Genomic DNA, 20,812 nt, shown 5'->3' with positions numbered 1-20,812 from the left:
AGGATTCCTGTTTTTCCCAAGGGCCAGAAAAACAGGAAAAGACAAGTTCAGACAACTGAAACTTTTCTTCTGGAGCTAATTTGTGTTCATTATCTCATGTTTTATGGTCAGCAGTTTGGACTAGGGGTTGACAAACACCACTTACCCAAAGCACTTGGCTATGTCAGCTGAAACTGAGGTTGCTTGAGAGATTTTGGATTTGGTTATGCTTTGAATCCACATTTGGCCAATGTTGAAATGCCAGGAGGGAGCGCAGCTGTTAGTGAGACCAGTTTCACTGGTGCATCCGGCAGGCTCCTAAGCTGTGTTTTTATGACAGGGCCTGGATTTAATTTTCTTGGTTTGACAAAATCTGACTGTCTTTGGCAGAGCAATCTGTCCATTTGACATATTTTGGCCTCAGCAGAATATGAAGAACAGGTAATGCACCAAGGGAATTGACAGTTTTAGAATGCTTCAGTAAGAACTGATCTTACATCAAAATGTGCAGCATTCTGGGAAAGAGGATTGGAAGGCCCATTATTTTACACTTGATCAGAGAACATAGTTGGTGATCAAGGTGAGTTCTCAGCTCCCACTGATTCACATGTTGGTGGGAAAGGAGACCAGGAGCACACAGAAAAATGAGTCAGGGTTCTTCACAAATACTGTACATCAAATCTAGAAATTCTCTATTAACATCAATCATTTCTTCACTCTGAAAATCTAAGAAGCCAAATGGCCTCAAGAAAGAGTATTGTCAGCCTTTGCACAGGGATAATTATTTATGAATTTATCTCACAAAGTGTTTTGCCAAAGAGCATACAAACAAAATATAAATTGTGAGTAGATTGTTTTTAATTTTGGAGATGAATTTTAAGATTCTGGATTCCTATGTGTTTTGATTCATTTTCTCATAGCGTCTAGACTCTGTTGAATTATGCAAGAAAGCTTACAATTCTCATTCCCATAATGGGCTCAAGAAAAATGCATCACTTGAACAAGTGATACTAGACTACAGGGGTTGACTAGCTTTGAACTAGCATGCCTGTGCTAGAAATGATTAAAAAGAATTGTGTTCACCAGCACCCCAAGATGTGAAGTGAAAACTAAAATAAGAACAACCCCATTCTCACTTTCTATTGCCCCTAGTAAGATTTTTTAATTGTTCTTGTATATATGACATCAAGATGTAAATTATTTATGCCTAGTGTCCCTTTCCATATGATTTACTGTTTTGACTCTTAAAATTCTATGTCATAGGTACGCTTGCTTTTCTGAAAGCTGTACGATGAATAAAAGTAGCCAGTTAATTTAATTGCAGAAGACCCCAAATGTCAGAGGTGTGTGCCCTTTGGCTAAATACCAAGGCAGCTCCTATTGTGATGAGGAATGCAGTGGGGGAAAGAAGGGTCAATCGGATGGTGACACTTCCTTGTGCTGGCTCTGGATGCAGGTTGAGAGGTTACCAGACTGCCTCCTACTGTCACTAGACTCAGTTCAGCTTATACCTTCTCTGGGAATTCAATTGGAGGGATTTGAACACACAACACACTTTAAAGATTATTCCTGTTATTAAAAAGTTCCAGGAATAGGGTAATCATTAGAAGATTTCAGACATAATTCGTAATCTATCTCATTCTTTCTCTTTTTCCCAGATGCTTATTTTGTTTTATTTTTAACTTTTTAATTCCAGTTAACATACAGTGTTATATTAGTTATATTAGGTTTACAGTATAGTGATTTAACACTTCTGTACATCACCTGGTGCTCCTCACAAGTGCAATCCTTAGTCTCCATCACCTTTTTCATCCATCCCCCTACTCACCTCCCTCTGGTAACTATCAGCTTGCTCTCTATAGTTAAGATCCTGTTTTTGATTTGTCTCTCCCTTTTTTTCCTCTTTGCTCTTTTGTTTTATTAAATTCCACTATGAGTGAAATTATATGGTATTTGTCTTTCTCTGATTTATTTCACTTAGCATTGTATTCTCTAGCTCCCATCCATGTCATTGAAAATGGCAAGGCTTCATTCTTTTTTATGACTGAATAATATTCCAAATTATACTACATCTTCTTTACCCATTAATTAATCAATGGATACTTGGGCTGCTTCCATATCTTGGCTATTGTAGATAATGCTGCAATTAACATAAGAGTGTTTATATTGCTTTGAATTAGTGTTTTTTTTTAAAGATTTTATTTATTTATTTGTTCATGAGAGACAGAGAGAGAGGCAGAGACATAGGCAGAGGGAGAAGCAGGCTCCATTCAGGGAGCCCGATGCGGGACTCAATCCCAGGTCTCCGGGATGACACCCTGGGCTGAAGGCATGGGCTAAACCTCTGAGCCACCCAGGGATCCCCTGAATTAGTGTTTATATGTTTATATATATATATATATATATATATATATATATATATATATATATATATATATATATATATATTTTGGATAAATATAGTAGTGCAATTGCTGGATCAAAGGTAGTTCTTTTTTTAACTTTTTGAAGAAACTTCATACTATTTCCTACAGTGGCTATATCAGTTTGCATTCCCATGAGCAGTGCATGAGTGTTCATTTTCCTCCACATCCTTACCAATACCTATTGCTTCTTCTGTTGTTGATGGCCTTTGTTTTGTTGAGATACATTCCCTCTAAACTTACTTTGTTGAGGGTTTTTATCATGAATGGATGTTGCACTTTGTCAGATGCTTTTTTTTTTTTTACATATATTGAAATGATCATATAGTTCTTATCCTTTCTTTTATTGATGTGATGCATCACATTGATTGATTTGCAGATATTGAACCACCCTTGCAACCCAGGAATAAATCCTACTTGATCGTGGTGAATGATTTTTTAATGTATTTTGGATTCAGTTTGCTAATATTCTGTTGAGGATTTTTTGCATCTGTAGTCATCAGGGATGATTTTATTTGTCTTTAAATAATTCCCTGGATATACCAGGATGCACAGTGCTGTGAACTGGGATCTTGGACAGAGATGTTTCAGAGAAGATGTTTTATTTGTCCTTTGTAACCCACAATTCCGAAATCCTTAGTGACTTATCAATAGATAGCCTTATAAAACTCCCGGGTAAGAGAAGAATAAAGACTTTTTTCTGAAAGGACAAAAGTGTTGCCAAACCCAAGAGTCTTCGTAAAAATTATGGGGAATAAGAGCTGAGATGGCCCTTAGAAATGATTCTTGTGTTCAGATGATAAACCAGAGGCCCAGAGAGGTAGAATGAATCACCTGGGATTAATCAGATAAATTGTGGAAGAGATCTTTTTGTCTCAGACCAGTGCTTTTAACAAGTTTCAAGGTGGGTGGTGTGGAGGCTATGGAGTGAGAGTGAGGTGTACTAGTTGTTTTGCAGCAAAACAAAATGCAGATATAATGTCAGAGGCCATCTCTGTTGACCTATGTCTCAATCCTATACTAGCCATGTGCAAGTCTGATGAGCTGGTGTGTGTTCATGCACATGTGTGTGGATTTATATATGTAAAAAAAAATGTTTTTAAGGGCAGGTACCTAGGATTTACTTTTTCATTAATTATCAATTATTTACTTTATTTTGGGAATCTGTCTCAAATTTCTTAATCTTATGCAAGTTATAGTATGGAAGACTCAACAATTCTTTTTTTTTTTTAATTTATTTTTATTTATTTATGATAGTCACAGAGAGAGAGAGAGAGAGGCAAAGACACAGGCGGAGGGAGAAGCAGGCTCCATGCACCGGGAGCCTGATGTGGGATTTGATCCCGGGTCTCCAGGATCGCGCCCTAGGCCAAAGGCAGGCACCAAACCGCTGCGCCACCCAGGGATCCCAGTATGGAAGACTCTTGAATGTTCTTCTGAGATCAGCCAGTTGTGCCAATCTGAGAAACCTAGCACATAATAAAATTGTGTTGCCTTCAGTGATTATTACTATTTTTCCATTAAATTTCACAAGCTTCTTTGAAATTTGGAAAAGAACATTGAACTCACTGCTCTGGTCTCTGATACACTGGCCCCCATTTTTGGTTATAGAACATTTCAATTTTCTCTCCAATGTTTTCTTGAACTCCTTGAAGTGCCCTGAAAGCAGTCTTAACAACAGGGATCTGAGCACAGTGGTGGGGTGGATTCTGTGGGCTGATCTGCCTACATTCTACCAGACAAACATCTCCACAGGAGACTTGGAGGAATCAAAGGCGGAAATTTGAGGCAGTGTCCATGTGGGAAAAGGTAGCTCTTACAACCACGTGTTAGAGATACTTGGTTCTTCCAGAATGCTCTGGTTAGAGGTTCAAGTATTAAATTTTTGAGTGGTGACCAAATTGGTTTTCTTGCTGTGCCAGAGACTCTATAAGCTATTTGGTACCCTATAAAACAATTTCAGTTTGTATTGATCTGCTCGGCTGCCATTAACAAAACCATAGACCAGGTGGCTTAAAGAACAGAACTTTATTTATTCACAGTTCTAAAGGCTAGAAGTCTAGGATCAAGGTCCAATAGGGTCAGTTTCTGGTGAGAACTCTTTCTGGCTTGCAGTTGACTGCCTTCTTGCTGGGGCCTCATGTGACAGGAAGCAAGCTGTCTGGTGTCTCTTCTTAGAATGACAATCCTATTGGATCAGGACCCTACTCTCATGATTTTATTTCTGTAAAGGCCCATCTCCAAGTATGGTCACATTGGGAGTTAGCACTTTAACATATGATTTTGGAGGGCATACAGTTCAATCCATAGTGCAGTCTACATGGACTCAATTTCAAGGCTGGGATCATGACCTGAATCATGACCTGACTGAAGGTAGATGCTTAACTGACTGAGCCACCCAGGTGTCCCCCCCCCACCCCACCATTTCATCTTTTAGAATGGATTCTAGTTTTGGCAGTGAAGAACCTTCACCAAAATGCGTAGGGTAAATTTCTGTTTTAAAACTTGAATTTAGAAGAACCAGACGCTACTATATAATCTTGCCACATTTGATCTTGAATCTTTACTATCAATGTTAAATCTACTAAATATCCCTTAACAGTAAGTATGGGAACAAAACAGAAATTGAAGATTCCTGTTGTTTCTCCTTTTTGTCTGTTAATGTATTATTTCAAATTTTTAATAAAAATTATTGTGTAATTTACATACAACAAAAATAATACACTAATTTACAAAATAGAGTGTAATAAGTTTGACTAATGTGTATATATATATATATATATAACTACTGTCATGTATTAGATATAGAACATTTCCGTCACTCCAAAATGTGTCCTTATGTCCTTTCCCAGTGATAAGTAAGTTTTAAATTTAAGGTATAGATTTCCCATAACTCATGGGTGAGTTATGGGAAATCCCTGATCTAATTTCTATCACCCCTAGTTTAGTTTTGCCTCTTCTAGAACTTCATATAAATGTAATCTCATAGTATGAATCTTTTATTCTGGCTTCTTTCACTTAAATATTTTTGAGGCTTATCCATGTTGTGGAATCCAGAAGTAATCCATTTCTGTTTTATTTTTTTAGAAGCATTCCATTGTTGGCCATAGCTTGTTTATCTGCTGACCTATTGATGGATAGTTGAGCTATTTCCAGTTTTTGGCCATAATAAATAAAACTGTTGTGATCATTCAAATACAAGTCTTTTTGTAGAGATAAGTTTTAATTTCCCTTGTATAAATACCTTAGGGTAGGGGATCCCTGGGTAGTGCAGTGGTTTGGCGCTTGCCTTTGGCCCAGGGCGCGATCCTGGAGACCCGGGATCGAATCCCACATCAGGCTCCCGGTGCATGGAGCCTGCTTCTCCCTCTGCCTATGTCTCTGCCTCTCTCTCTCTCTCTCTCTCTCTGTGTGTGTCTATCATAAATAAATAAAAATTAAAAAAAATTAAAAAAAATAAATACCTTAGGGTAGAATTGGGTCATGATGTAAGTTTATGTATAACTTTATAAGAAATCGCCGAATGTTTTCCAAAGTGATTGTACCCTGTTCCCTTCCCAGCAGCAAAATTAAGAGATAGTGATCCATGTCTTCACCACAACCTGCTCTGCCAGTCGTATTCTTTTAGCCATTTGTGTGGGCATGTAGTAATCTTAGTGTACTTTGTGTTTTCTTTGTGGCTAAGGCTGATAATCTTAAGATTTGCTTATTTCATGTTTCCTCTAGTTCCATATCTAGCCTAAAATCCTTCTCTCTCTACTTTCCAGTCCTTATGTTTTTCCTTTATTCTGGCTTTAGTGTGTTTTACATGATGCTCATGTTCTTTCATAAGTGTCCATGGTTATGTGTAAATCTTACATCTATTATTCATAACTTCTTGAATTTAAGCATATTAGAAAGATCCTCAACATGTCACGTTGATTTCTGAAAGTACCTCTTTGTTTTCTTCCTCATGGTACAGATTACAGTAAAAGCCAGAATTCCTTGTCTTGTACAATCATCATAGAAGCCCTTGCTTTTTCTATTATTTTGAAAATTGCCTTGTAAATGTATAAATTAAAGTAGAGACTGGACCAAACTCATAATTTTAATTCTTTCAACCATTTATTTATAAATTCAACAACAACAAAAAACCAACCTGCCTCTTACTCGTTTTGTGCTAGGCATCTTCCTAGGCAAAAATGATACAGCAAAGAAAAAAGCAAACATACAGGGTTGGGGGCAGATTCTAGATACCATATAACCTAGATATTTTCTATTAGGGTTTTTTTTTTTTTTTCAATTTAATTAACTAGTGTTTGATTGCTTGAACATATTTCCTGGTCACTTGCATATGCATGACACTGCAGGGAAATAAAAGGAATGAATAAATTCAATGGGTTTTTAGTCTTATATGGGGAATAGTTACTAGTTGAGTAAAAATGACATACTGGAAATAGCACTAGGTGCTAGGAATACCCTTGTCAGGAAAACAAAGCATGGTCCTAGTCTTCATCTAGATGTGACAAGGGGAGGCAGACATTATTAAAATGTTCAGACATGGAATGTAACAAGAAGATCCAGTATGGTAGGTAGGTGGCATGTGCTGTTCAGGGAGGACCTTGCAAAGGAAGTAAAATTAACACAATTAAACCTAAGAAGGAATCAACCACATGGAAAGGAAAGAACATTAAGGCCCTCATTTAGAGGAAGCATGACATGTTTGAGAAGCTGATAAAGGTTACCATGGCTGGAGTTGGAGAAGAAAACACACACACATTAGTTTCGCTCTTCAGTGCACTGCAATCTGGCTTTTGCCTGTGATTATCTATTGCAATTGCTCCTGCCAAGGTCCACAATGATCTCCTAGCTGTGAAATCTAATGGGTCCTTTTAATTCTTCATACTCCTTGGGTTCTTTCCATTGCTTACTACTCCCTCCAATATGCAACTTCTACCTTGAATTTAGGATGCCACAACTGATTATTCTTTTACTCCTACTTCTCCTTCTCAGTCTACTCTTGTGCATGATGTGTGAGTCTCCCCGGATTTTGGCTGCCGTCAATCTGTTTGGTGCTCTGCTTGTCCCTATTTAGTCTTATGTGATGTCACAATTTGTGATGTCTGCCCAACAGGAAAGCTCTGTGCTATGCTTCAGTAATTGCAGTGGCTGACATGAGTCTCCAAGATTTTAGAAGTAATTGTATATCCAAGTTTCAGTTAGGTATAATTTTTTTCCCTTATTTTCAGTTTTTAACTTAAGTAGACTTTGCAAATCAAAGCTTTATTCTTTATATTTTTCTGAAGATTTTATTCATGAAAGACAGAGAGAGAGAGAGAGAGAGAGAGAGAGAGAGAGAGAGGCAGAGAGGCAGAGACACAGGCAGAGGGAGAAGCAGGCTCCATGCAAGAATCCTGATGTTAGACCAGATTCCGGGACTCCAGGATCATGCCCTGGGCCGAAGGCAGATGCTAAACCACTGAGCCACCTAGAGATTCCCTCAAAGCTTTATTCCTATTGTTTGCTTACAATGTACCAAGGCACTGTATTAGATACTATAGAAAACTCCAAAGTTTTCTGCTGTAATTGTGCTTCGAATTCAGCTTACAGGCCTTCTTTTTCTGGAAACCTTTCCTGAACCTTGAAACTTTGCTAGGTACTCTCATTATGAGGCATTATGGTAGTATGTACTTTCCTTTTGCATGTTTTGTATCATACCAGAAGCATCAGTTTACTTTTATCTTCCTTTCCAAGTTGTAAACCCCCTCCTTTATATATATCCACAATGCCCAATCCAGCACCTGACATCTGTGTATTTGGCAGGTACCTAATATACACAAATTCTATATTTCCAAATTTGCCTAACCCCTACAATTTATTTGTAATAACAAAATCAATAATCCTGGTGCTTTTGCAACATTTACAGACTTGTAAGGAGTAGTGAAAAATTTGAGTCACCTGATATGCATGTTCCCATCTGAGGTTGGACAAGGAAATACTCTGCCTTCTTGTTTCTACTCTCACACTAAACAATTGTTCTTCTTACAGGCTATGTAGTATCGTTTTTTTTTTTTTTTGCATTTTTGTGCTTTTTATTGGGACTTTATTGCTTAAAATGTCCCTCAAATATAGTTCTGAAGTACTGTCTAGTTTTCCTAAGTGCCTGTGATGTGCCTTATGGAGAAAATAATGTGACATGATATTCATTCAGGCATGAAATTTTAGTATTGCTGGATGTGAATTAAGTTAAACATTAATGAATTAAAAATATATATTAAGTAAGGTATTTTCAAACAGAAAAACATACAAAACAAGGTTATATATTGATCAAAATGTTGACAACAATGTTGTGACCAAAGGCTTATAGGAATTAACCCTGTATTTCCCCTAGGAGTTCAGTATTCAATCATTCAGTGTTCGCAGTTACTTAGTAGAACATATATAGCTAAAGCAAATAATGAGAATCAACTGTGTAGGTATCTTACAAAAAGGCAATGAGAGAAATAAATAATATGAAAAATTGTTCAAAATAGGGAGAGATAGTATCTTTTATAAGATATCAGAATATATTTCATAGGGGAGTTGCTATTCATGATAATCCTTAAAGTATAGAATTTGTACAGGTAGAGCTGGATCTAAGAGAATTCTAATAGAAGGTAAGAAAACAAAGTCAGGTTTGAGAATGTCCAGGAACATCTAGGTAGTTTAGCTCAAGCATAGAGTACAAATGAGGTGGTTAGTGCCATATTGTATGGCATCTCATGTGGGAAGAGGTAAATATTTGTGGTTTATTTAGCAGTCATTACTTATTTAGTATTCATCCCATGTTCTTTTTTTTTAAGTTCGTTTGTTCGTTCATTCATTCATGAGACATACAGAGAGAGGCAGAGACACAGGTAGAGGGAGAAGCAGGCTCCATGCAGGGAGCCCAATGTGACCCTCAATCCCAGAACTCCAGGATCATGTCCTGAGCCGAAGGCAGACACCCAACCACTGAACCACCCAGGCATCCCTAAGCCTATGTTTTTAAAATAATGCCTTACATCCTCTCCTAACTTTCCAGTAGAATATCAATTAAGATAAAAATAAAAGCCAAAATTCACGATAACACACAAAGTAAGTCTAATGATCAACACTGTGTGAGACTTTGGAAGGGATTTCCAGCAAGTAAAAGACCAATAGAGCAGACCACCGCCTGGAAACAAGAGCAGCATTGCTGGTCCTGACTCAGAAGTTTGAAGTCTTTAAATGGGCAATCATCTCTTCTATGTCTTGCTCTTGGACCAGCCAGAACACCGTTCCTTCTTCCTTTAGAAACACTAATATGCTATAGTCTCAGAAAACAAGTGGGGAAAAAAAGGAAAGGAGGTATGGGAATGGCATGATCGCATTACAATATATGCCATGTTGGGTGTTTTTCTGCCTTAGATGCTGAAAATTGACCTAAGGGTCAGGCACATAAACAGTCAGGCTTTTATAACACAGGTGTGAATAGGCAGCGGGCAGGGATAGATGAAATCCTAATGGGGGTATTCACATGGAGAGGACAGCCATGGAGGTACTATAAACTCAGAAGTGAATACAGCGGGATGGGGAAATGATGCCTGAAACTAACTTCCTTCACTCCATCTGAGCTCCTATCCCTTTATAAATCTATCTAGAAGGCAAAGAAAAATTTTGACTAGTCTGCATGGATCTGTTTCCCAGACATAGAGGACAATAGAGACTAGTAGAGAATGGATCTGAAATCACTAATGGGGACAACATGCACACACATATTATATAGATGCCATAATATATCTAAACCACCAAGTTTCTTAAAATACATTGCATGGTATAATGTGCAGTATAATTGAGCTTAGACTTTGTTAGGCCAGTAGTCCAGATTTCTCTTAATGGCTATTACTAATTGCTGAAATTGATTATTAAGATTGGTTAATTTAATTCCCTTTATATTTAAGAGAATGGTTAAATATCTGTCTTCAGTAGTTTAAGGCTAAGACTGCCTAAAGGTAAAATACTTGGTTGGCTCTTTGAATACATTAGTTCTGTGTTCCTTTGGTCCTGGATAAGAGAATGACACATTCTGGAAACTATCCCGAGTGAGGAAATTACCAAGTGAAAATGTTCTAATGCTAAATCAGAAGACTTCCTGTTATACCTTCCCCTGGTACATAAAAAGCTTGGAAGTCATCACAACAGAGGGATAACATTAGCAGAGAAGTGGAAACTAAAATAACTAAAAGAAAGTCCAAGAAATGAAAAATATAGTAACAGAAATGAAGAATGCCTTTAATGGGTTTATCAGCAAATAAAACTCACCTGAGGAAAAAATTAGTGAGCTGAATACACGTTAGTAGAAACATTCTAAACTGAAATGTGAAGAGAAAAAGAATAATAATAATAAAAACCCCAGAATATCCAAGAATTGTGGGACAACTGCAAAAGATATAACATACATCTAATTAGATTATCAGAGAGAGAAAAGAAGAGATCAGAAGAAATATTTAATGATGGTGAGAATTTCCCAGAATTAGAGATATCAAATCACAAATCTGGTTAGCTCAGAGAATACCCAGAAGGATAAATATAAAAACAAATCTATACACAGAGTTATCATATTCAAACTGCAGGAAACAAAGAAGCCCAGATACTGAGAATATTTACAGCCAGAAAGCAGGCTCTGAAACAAACATTATAAGTAGTTCTTCAGGAAGAAGAAAAATGACAGGTCAGAAGCTTGAATCTACATAAAGAAAGGAAGAGCACTGGAGAAGGAGCAAGACAAGGTAAAACATCTTTTACTTTTCATATTGTCAGGTGATCTAAAGGATTATAGCCCTTAAAGTAATAATAATAACAATAATACTGTATCAAGTGATTATAGCATATGGTTAAGTAAAATAAATGATGCAGTATTAGTCTACTCTGGCTGCTTGCTATAAATAAAATACCAGCTATTGGATGGTTTAAACAACAGACATTTATTTCTCACAGTTCTGGAAGCTAGGAGGTTTAAGACGAAGATACTGGCCTATTTGATCCATGGTGAAGGTCCTCTTCCTGCATTAAAGATGACTGCTTTCTTTCTGTGTCTTCAACAAGACAGAGAGAGAGAGAGAGAGAGAGAGAGCTCCATTTTTTTCTTTTCTTCTTCTTCCCATCATAAAATCATGCCCCACCCTCGTGACTCCTTTTAAGTTTAATTACCACCCAAAGGCCCTATCTCTAAATCCCATCACATTGGATGTGAGGGATTCAACATATGAATTTGTGCAAGGGGGGGAGGGTGGAGGGACGGGGGCACAATTCAGTTCATAAAGCAATATCATAAGGAATACAAGGGAATTATTAGAAATACTGTTTTAAGCTACTTGAAGTGGTATAGTGCCATTTGAAGGTGAAACTGGCTTAATATGTACATTACATTAAGAAATTCATGACAATTTTTTTTCAGAGGCATAATTGATATGCTAACAGAGGTGGTAAAATAGTATCACGTAAAATGCTTAATTAAAATAAGACAAGACAAAAAAAAGAGAGTAAACAAAAAGGAACAAAACACAAATGCAAGGGATGGAATAATCACAAACATTTTAGATATTAATCCAATTATATCAGTAATCACTTTAAATATGAATGGTCTAACTACACTAATATAAAAAAGACAGATTATCAGAATAATTAAAAAAGAAAAAGAGAGACCTGAGACTCCTGGGTGGCTCAGCCATTGAGTGTCTGCCTTTGGCTCAGGTCCTGATCCCAGGGTCCTGGGATTGAGTCCCACATTGGCATGGAGCCTGCTTCTCCCTCTGCCTGTGTCTCTGCCTCTCTCTCCATGTCTCCATAAATAAATAAAAATATGTTTTTAAAAAAGACCCAACTATATATTGTCTGCTCGAATCCCACTTAAATATGAAACTCATGAAAAGTAAAAGAAAGCAGAAAGTTGTACGATGCCAACATCTAATGCTATGTGTATGGCAGAAGTATAAGAAAAGAGTCAGAGACACCTGGGTGGCTCAGTTGGATAAACGTTGGACTCCTGATTTCAACTCAGGTCATGATCTCAGGGTGATGAGATTGAGTCCCACAGAGGGCTCTGCACTCATTGGGGACCCTGCTTGAGCTTCTCTCTCTCCTCCTCCTTTTGCCCCCCGCACACCCCACTCCCCCCCCCTCTCGCTCTCTCTCAAACATATATTTTTTTTAAAGAAAGAAATGGAGTCAGATTTACATGCCGTTGCTTTTATATTTAGAAAATCCAGAGAATCCAGCATTCACCAAAATTTCTTTTTTTTTTTCATTCACCAAAATTCTGATGTTGAGAGGAAATAGAATAATTGCCAGTTTTAGCATTAATTAAATTTTAGGGATGGTAATTTTATTACTGCACATAAAAAAACAAGCATCAAAATACATTAGATTAATGTTTCAGAGTTATCCACAATTCACATTCAGTAATATCTTAGATCATAATAAAAGAAGAATAAAAGAAGACTAATGTGACAAGCAGAGGAAAAAAAACATCCTAAATAGGTTGACTACATGATTTCCTCCTCTTTGCTTTTTTAAACCTGGCTTCATGAGTTGTGAGGCCCTACCCTTTAGAATTAGTGACTTCATTTGGATATCAAAAGTAAAGTCACTCTATCTGATAAGGAATTACAAAGACATTTATTCTGACTCTCAGAGAAGTATAGTTGGAGAACATTCTAACAGCTGACATGATGTTCTTTCTTACGACACTCCTCTGATTATTATTTCAGAGTGCCACCCACAGATTACTCTTCTCTTTGTCTTGTCAAGAAATAATGTTGAAAATATGAAAGGTTGCTAAGTGCTTTTGTGAAAATAACAAGGCAAAATACACTATTTAAAAATTTTTCCATGCCAAAAAACAAAAGAGCACATCATGTCATGTCTCTCCATTTATAATCTTACAATGCACATTGTACTGAAATGTATTTTATTGAAAGGACTCCTTCGTTTAGAGGAAGTAGTGCACATGTTTTCCACTTTGACTTTAATACACACATAATTTCCTTCAAGTGACATTTTAAGGATTTAGAATATATTTTCTTACATGCCACACTGAATTTTGGAAAACTGTTTAATCAAGCTGTAACTACATTGTGTATAAAAGCTCAATGAGTTTAGAGGAAGGCTAATTACTTTGTAGCTATTTATAAATTTCTCATTGAGATGAGCCTCATATCCTCCATAAGAACATTAAAGAACATTTCAGGTATCTGACATACTTTGTGATTTTCTGTGCATGTATTGTTAATACAAAAAGATCCAGAAGACACTCCTGAATCCTTGTGCTCTATAAGTAAATGACTATGATTACACCAAGAAATTCAGCCTGTCATATACATATATATATGACATATATGTATGTCATATATATATGTGTGTATATATATATATCTTCTGTTATTAAAGTCATCCCTATTGCTATATAGCACCTTAATTCTAGCCTGTTATGGATGTTGTTGACCAAGTAGTACTAGGTAAATATAACTTGGCTTGCAGAAAGTCTGACAATAACCAGAGAAACTTCTCTTTGCTTCCCTCTTCTAGGGAAAAGACAAATAAATACACAAGTTGGAATTCTGCATAGTGCTATTTATTTCAAATGTCCACCAGGAGGCTTCCATAGGCAACTTTGTTTCATTTCATTTCTGGGGTACGTGACCTACATCTACACTATAAACATTCCTAGGGTCTCCAGGGCCAAAACCGTTATATGAAAACGGTGTGTTATTCAGTTGGTGATTTTATGAGAGAGCAGCATCTGTACACTTACAAACACTGACAAAGGTTAAAAGCAAGTAAGAAGGGAGCTGCAAGTCTAGAGCTAATCATAGTTTGCACCAACAGGGAATTGATCATCTCAGCTGAGGTTGTGCTGGAACTAAGTTTGCTGACTCTGTTACTAGAATTCAGTGCTACTGCCCTGTCTTCTGCTTGAGGCATGAACACTTTAGTTGTAAGAAGAGTTACTACCTCATATAACTCTTTAGCCTGGCTGTTTGTTTAATCAATACTTTATGACACGGTGCCACTGTCTTTACTTACTAAGACTCCAAGAGGTATCAGTAGGAGAGCGTCCTTTATCATTCCAGACAAGCAAAACCAAAGTCTTGAATATTTAATATTTTATTTGGCTTTGAAAAGTAAACTACCAATACAAGATAAGTCTGGGACATCTTGTAGTACCAGAAAGTAAAGAAGTACTCAAAACAAAACAAAACCAGAAGGATGAGGAGGACGTGTCATAGAGTCACAGGAGTCGACCTGAAAGAGCTCTGAACTGGCAAAGCTAGAACAATTTAAATGACAAAATAATGTAGTATGAATCATAACCCAAAGTACAAGATAAATATATGTGCCTATACTGATATTAAAATGATTAAGAATAAATAAATGAGGAAGTCACAGAAAAATTCCAAATAATGTATGTAGCTATTTCAGTTTACAGAAGCTACAGCTTTAATCTCCCATATTCCAAAGCTACAGCTTTAATCTCCCATATTCCATGAATCCTCCCAAATCTATAAACTAGTCTGATCATAAGAAAGACGTGAGGCAAACCCAAACTGAGGCGTTTTCTGTGAGTTAGCTAGTCGGTATACCTCAAGATTCTCCAGGTCATAAAACAGAAGGAAAGGCTAGGACCTATCACAGACAGGAGGGAATGTGGGAGACATGAAAACTAAATGCATCATGATGTCCTCAATTGGGCACTGCTGACATAGAAAGATGGTGTTGATGAAAAAAATGATTTGGAGTTTAATAAATAATAATAATCTGTAGTGGATTGAATGATCACCCACTCAAAAGATATGTCCATGTCCTAGTCCTTGGAATCTGTGACTATTACTTTACTTGGCAAACTATCTTTGCAGATATAATTAAGGATCTCCAGATAAGATCATCCTAGATTATCTGGGTGGCTTAAAATCAATGACAAATTTCTTAAAGACAAGCACAGAGATGAGAAGGTGGCAGTGTTTCATGGAGGTGGAGACTGGAGCCAGAAATCAAGTAATTCCAGCAACCACCAGAAGCAAAGAATAGAGACAAAGAATAGAATCTCCCTCATGGTCTTCAGAGAGAGAATGTGGTCCTGGGAACACCTTGTTTTGTTCTGTGGTGTCCAGAACCATGATAGAGTAAGTGTTGGTTGTTTTAAGATACATGTTTGTGATAATTTGTTATAGCAGCCTTAGGAAACCTTAGGAAATACATGTACCAATGTCAGTTTCTTGTTTTGAATAATGTACTGTGGTAATGTAAAATGTGAATGATAAGGGAAACTAGATGGGGGGGTATATAGGAACTTTCTGTACATCTTTGCCACTTTTCTGTAATTCTAAAATTACTCTAGAATAAAAAGTGTACTTAGAAACCCCCCACAATTCAACTGAAAAAAAGGTATAAATTTTACTTTTACCTTGTTATGAGTCAGACTTGATATTTCTTTGAATAATGTGACCACTGTGCCATTAAATATCTTACAAATAAAAACAAACATTTCTAGAAAAGAAATCTTTCAAATGGGAAGTGTTCATCTGGCAAATGCCAGGTTTGGAATAATACATTTGCCTATTTGGATTTCATTGTGTTTCAGAACTAGGGTAATTTTTCTCTAATTTGTGGTTGATTATGGTGAGTGGTCTTAACTGGTGTTACAAATGATGCTTTAAAAACAAAGCATCAGGGGATCCCTGGGTGGCTCAGCAGTTTAGTGCCTTCCTTCAGCTCAGGGAGTGATCCTGGAGTCCTGGGATCAAGTCCCATATCAGGCTCCCTGCATGGAGCCTGCTTCTCCCTCTGCCTGTGTCTCTGCCTCTCTCTTGCTCTCTCTTTTCTCCCTCTCTCTCTCTCTCTCTCTCTCTCTCTGTGTCTTTCATGAATAAATAAATAAAATCTTAAAAAAAAAACAACAACTAAGCATCACTTTACCTTCTAGACTATAAATTTACCCTACTCTGTTTTCTTATTCATTGATAGCCAGTCAGGATTTATCCACTGATTCAAATCAATTAGCTTTCTTGTGTCTTCCTTATTTTTAAAAAATTTTATTTATTTATCATGAGAGACACACAGAGAGAAGCAGAGACCTAGGCAGAGGGAGAAGCAGGCTCCCTGTGGGAGCCTGATGTGAGATTTGATCCTAGGACCCCAGGGTCATGACCTGAGCCAAAGGCAGACACTCAATCACTGAGCCACCCAGGTGTCCCTTGTGTCTTCCTTATTTGAACTTAAAGTGCGTGACTCACATTTGCAAGGAATGCAAAACACATTGTACAAGTTTTTTTAATTAAAAAAAAATGTGGAAATTGTCATCATGATGACCTAACACTGCTAAAACCAAAGAAGAACCATTTGGTTATCACCAAACAGCCTGAGGAATGTCGTATAAAGTTAACATTTGTCTGTAAGTATATGAATGACTCAGGGCAGAATTTGAGGATTACTATAGTATTTCATAAGGAAGTGATAACTTAAGGTATGGGTAACAGTCCCTAAAGAAAGTCAACCATTCCGTTTCTCTGTGAATGAAACACACAGAGAACTGCAGAGCTAAAAGGGTCAGTTAAATACCTAAAAACCAATACTTAATACTCAGGAAAAAAAGAATCCATTTTTTTGACAGCACATTTGTAACTATAAAGCACCACAGATAACCTTGTGGCTATTTTGGAGTTATCATTGGTACTTCATTGATTACTTTGTGAAACTTCTGTGGGCTCATCATGCTCTCAGCTCCACTTACTGCTTCAATCACAATGAATTGTGAAATGCTGTATAGAGAATTCACACAACATTTTTTTTTTTTTAATGAAAGGATTTGGGTTACTTCATATCCATGGATATGAATGGATGTAATTCATATCCATTACAAATGGCTAGATAGAGTTATAACAAAATTTGTGTTAAAAAGTTTTGCTTAACAAAATTAAAACATTCAAAACTATAAGTTTTTAGAATAACTGGCTTTTTAATTTAGTAGTTATAAAGCAGTGCTTTTATGGGGGAAAGCCTAATAACACCATGACTCAATCATAAATTAGTTTTTTTTTAAGTTTTTTCTTACTTCGGAAAACCTAAACCGAGCCCTTTCAAGGATGAATCTTCCTGATTTATTATTTGTCAGACTATTGATTTTTATTTAATTTAATTTAATTAATTTATTTTTAATTTTTAAGTTATGTTTTATTGGAGTTCAAATTGCCAACATATAGCATAACACCCAGTGCTCATCCCATCAAGTGCTGCCCTTAGTGCCTGTCAGCCAGTCACCCCATCACCTCCCTTTCCACCACCCCTTATTCATTTCCCAGAATTATGAGTCTTTCATGTTCTGTCTCCCTTTCTAATATTTCCCACTCATTTTCTCTCCTTTTCCCTTTATTCCCTTTCACTATTTTTTTATATTCCCCAAATGAATGAGACCATATAATGTTTGTCCTTCTTCGATTATTTCACTCAGCATAATACCCTCCAGTTCCATCCACGTTGAAGCAAATGGTGGGTATTTGTCGTTTCTAATTGCTGAGTAATATTCCATTGTATACATAGACCACATCTTCTTTATCCATTCATCTTTCGATGGACACCGAGGCTCCTTCCACAGTTTGGCTATTGTGGACATTGCTGCGATAAACATGGGGGTGCAGGTGTCCCGGCGTTTCACTGCATCTGTATCTTTGGGGTAAATCCCCAACAGTGCAATTGCTGGGTCATAGGGCAGGTCTATTTTTAACTCTTTGAGGATCCTCCACACAGTTTTCCAGAGTGGCTGCACCAGTTCACATTCCCACCAACAGTGCAAGAGGGCAAGAGGGTTCCCCTTTCTCCACATCCTCTCCAACATTTGTGGTTTCCTGCCTTGTTAATTTTCCCCATTCTCATTGGTGTGAGGTGGTATCTCATTGTGGTTTTGATTTGTATTTCCCTGATGGCAAGTGATGCAGAGCTTTTTCTCATGTGCATGTTGGCCATGTCCATGTCTTCCTCTGTGAGATTTCTGTTCATGTCTTTTGCCCATTTCTTTTTTTTTTTTTTAAATTAATTTTTATTGGTGTTCAATTTACCAACATACAGAAAAACACCCAGTGCTCATCCCGTCAAGTGTCCACCTCAGTGCCCGTCACCCATTCCCCTCCAACACCCGCCCTCCTCCCCTTCCACCACCCCTAGTTCGTTTCCCCGAGTTAGGAGTCTTTATGTTCTGTCTCCCTTCCTGATATTTCCCAACATTTCTTTTCCCTTCCTTTATATTCCCTTTCACTATTATTCATATTCCCCAAATGAATGAGAACATACACTGTCCTTCTCCGATTGACTTATTTCACTCAGCATAATACCCTCGAGTTCCATCCACGTTGAAGCAAATGGTGGGTATTTGTCGTTTCTAATTGCTGAGTAATATTCCATTGTATACATAAACCACATCTTTTGCCCATTTCATGATTGGATTGTTTGTGTCTTTGCTGTTGAGTTTAATAAGTTCTTTATAGATTTTGGATACTGGCCCTTTATCTGGTAGGTCACTTGCAAATATCTTCTCCCATTCTGTAGGTTGTCTTTTAGTTTTGTTGACTGTTTCTTTTGCTGTGCAGAAGCTTCTTATCTTGATGAAGTCCCAATAGTTCACTTTTGCTTTTTTTTCTCTTGCCTTCATGGATGTATCTTGCAAGAAGTTACTGTGGCCAAGTTCAAAAAGGGTGTTGCCTGTCACATTAAGATCTTCATCCATTTTGAGTTTATCTTTGTGTATGGTGTAAGAGAATGGTCTAGTTTCATTCTTCTGCACGTGGATGTCCAATTTTCCCAGCACCATTTATTGAAGAGACCATCTTTTTTCTAGTGGATAGTCTTTCCTCCTTTTCTGAATATTAGTTGACCATAAAGTTGAGAGTCCTTCTGGATTCTCTATTCTGTTCCATTGATCTATGTGTCTGTTTTTTGTGCCAGTACCACACTGTCTTGATGACCACAGCTTTGTAGTACAACCTAAAGTCTGGCATTGTGATGCCCCCAGCTATGGTTTTCTTTTCCAATATTCCCCTGGCTATTCAGGGTCTTTTCTGCTTCCATACAAATCTTAAGATAATTTGTTCCAACTCTCTGAAGAAAGTCCATGGTATTTTGATAGGGATTGCATTGAACGTGTAAATTGCCCTGGGTAGCATTAACATTTTCACAATATTAATTCTGCCAATCCGTGAGCGTGGAATATTTTTCCATCTCTTTGTGTCTTCCTCAATTTCTTTCAGAAGTGTTCTGTAGTTTTTAGTGTATAGATCCTTTACCTCTTTGGTTAGGTTTATTTCTAGGTAGGTATCTTATGCTTTTGGGTACAACTGTAAATGAGATTGACTCCTTAATTTATCTTTCTTCAGTCTCATTGTTAGTCTCATTGTTAGTGTATAGAAATGCCACTGACTTCTGTATCCTGCCACACTGCCAAATTGCTCTATGAGTTCTAGCAATCTTGGAGTGGAGTCTTTTGGGTTTTCTATGTACAGTATCATGTTATCTGCAAAGAGGGAGAGTTTGATGATGACTTTTTTACCAATTTGAATGCCTTTTATTTCTTTTTGTTGCCTGATTGCTGAGGCTAGGACTTCTAGTAGTATGCTGAATAGCAGTGGTGGGAGTGGACATCCCTGTCTCGTTCCTGATCTTAGGGGAAAGGCTCCCAGTTTTTCCCCATTGAGAATGATATTTCCTGTGGGCTTTTCTTAGATGGCTTTTAAGATGCTGAGGAATGTTCCCTCTATCCCTACACTCTGAAGAGTTTTGATCAGGAATGGATGCTGTATTTTGTCAAATGCTTTCTCTGCATCTATTGAGAGGATCATATGGTTCTTTTTTCTCTTGCTGATATGATCAATCACATTGATTGCTTTACGAGTGTTGAACCAGCCTTGCATCCGATTACTGATTTTTAAATCTATAGACTGTTTGGTTTTTATGTAGGTATATTTGGCCTAAATACTCTTATTTCCAAATAGAAGCTCCTAATTATGCTTTAAGGCAGCTGAAGCCTCTCATTGATGAAAACAAAAACAAAGCAAAACAAAAGACCATTATAAAGTGATTTAGTCTGATAGAACAAAAGAATAAGCCAAGTCTATTATTTTAGTAGTCAACCTTTGAAATGTATATAGTATATCCATGGCCAAGAAAAAAGTTCTTCCATGAAATATTATGAAACTAAATAAAACGTATTGGTGATATGTCTCTTCTAATGTTCACACACATAGGGCCTACTTACTGCTGATCAGTGACATTTATTGAGTTCTCACTACTCTGTGAGTTCTTCTACTGAGACCTATCTGAGAGTAGCCTAAATAGAGTATATCACAGTTTGTCAAGGTGTCTAAATTACCTTCCCCTCCCGGGTGTCT

The 20,812-nt window shown here is 37.1% G+C and overlaps 1 long non-coding RNA gene across 8 annotated transcripts in view; it reads left to right on the top strand.

The window, feature by feature from the left end:
* The window catches only part of LOC121489726, a 541,311-nt gene that overhangs the window by 419,040 nt on the left and 101,459 nt on the right, over positions 1–20,812 (top strand). Inside the window, exon 5 of one of the 8 annotated variants that reach the window (XR_005987407.1) lies at positions 11,015–12,092. The exons of the other annotated variants lie outside the window; for them this stretch is intronic. This is a non-coding gene — a long non-coding RNA (uncharacterized LOC121489726). Of the gene's footprint in view, positions 1–11,014; positions 12,093–20,812 lie in introns of those variants that run through there. 8 annotated transcript variants of the gene reach the window in all.

Source organism: Vulpes lagopus, chromosome 4, assembly GCF_018345385.1.
Source record: "Vulpes lagopus strain Blue_001 chromosome 4, ASM1834538v1, whole genome shotgun sequence".
In the NCBI taxonomy this organism is placed as follows: domain Eukaryota; kingdom Metazoa; phylum Chordata; class Mammalia; order Carnivora; family Canidae; genus Vulpes; species Vulpes lagopus.
Note: the sequence above shows the minus strand (reverse complement) of the source record. Positions and strands in the feature narration are given on the sequence as shown.